The following is a 1,213-nucleotide window of genomic DNA, read 5'->3' on the forward strand; positions in this document are numbered from 1 at the left end:
CCTCCCTCTCTCCATGTCGAACGCAATTGGTTGTTCGGTGGCACGTCACTCTTTTATGTGCACGCGCGCGCCTCAAGTAATCATGCTTAAGGATCAAAGCCTGGGTTAACAAAGAAAGTTGATGAGCTTCATCATGGTACCAATAATGCCTGATTGCATGGGTTTGGATTTGTCAACCCAAAACTAATCCTGTAACTCTGAGTTTGTTCATCTACGTTCATGGTACAGGCCCCAGGTAAGAAACTCTGTTGAAGTGATAAATTGGGTAAGTCTGAGTTTGATTTAGCATGAACACTTAATGTGGCTTGTAATTATTTCAGTTCTTCTGAATGTCATTATAAATGACTAATGCTGAAACAAATGCACAGTCCTGCTGTCCTGATGTTTGTCAAGTGTCCAGCAGGTGGCGTCAGATCTCAATTCCAGAGAACTACTGTGGGCATTGGCTTATTATTAACTGTCATATACATTTTAATTGTCATTTGTTGTGTAACATAAAGCTTACGAGTACACCCTGCAGCCCAAGACTGGTTGTCCACTGAAGCTAAGCAGGGCTGAGTCTGGTCAGTACCTGGATGGGAGACCTCCTGGGAAAACTAGGTTGCTGTTGTTAGAGGTGTTAGTGAGGTGCTCACGCTGTGGTCTATGTGGGTGTTAATGCCCCAGTGTAGTGACAGGGACACTATACCGTACAAAGCACCGTCTTTCAGATGAGACGTTAAACCAAGGTCCTGACTCTCTGTGGTCATTAAAAAAATCCCATGGCACTTCTCATAAAGAGTATAGGGGTGTATCCCCGGTGTCCTGGTCAAATTCCCTCCTCTGGCCTTTGTCAATCATGGCATCCTAATAACCCCCATTCATTGAATTGGCTCTATCTCTCTCTCTCTCTCCACCTGTAGCTGGTGTGTGGTGAGCACTGACGCCGCTGCGCTTTTATGGATTTGTGCTTTAATGCTAATTTGCCCTGTTGAGTAAATCTGGCCCTAAATTTCATCGTGTTAGCCTGTGTGGAAAATTTTAGACTATGTGACAACTAGCCCCGCTCTGCCCTAATGTGCTCACATACTGTAGATTTATTTCATTTAATAGAAATTTAATAGACATTACATTCAACTGAATTTTGTTGTAAGTTGTTGTTTTTTTAGGGGCATTTGTGGCCTAATGTTTAGAGCGTTGAACTTGTGACCCACAGGTCACATTGTCTGTGGGG

Source organism: Labeo rohita, unplaced genomic scaffold (genome assembly GCF_022985175.1).
Source record: "Labeo rohita strain BAU-BD-2019 unplaced genomic scaffold, IGBB_LRoh.1.0 scaffold_168, whole genome shotgun sequence".
Classification (NCBI taxonomy): Eukaryota; Metazoa; Chordata; class Actinopteri; order Cypriniformes; family Cyprinidae; genus Labeo; species Labeo rohita.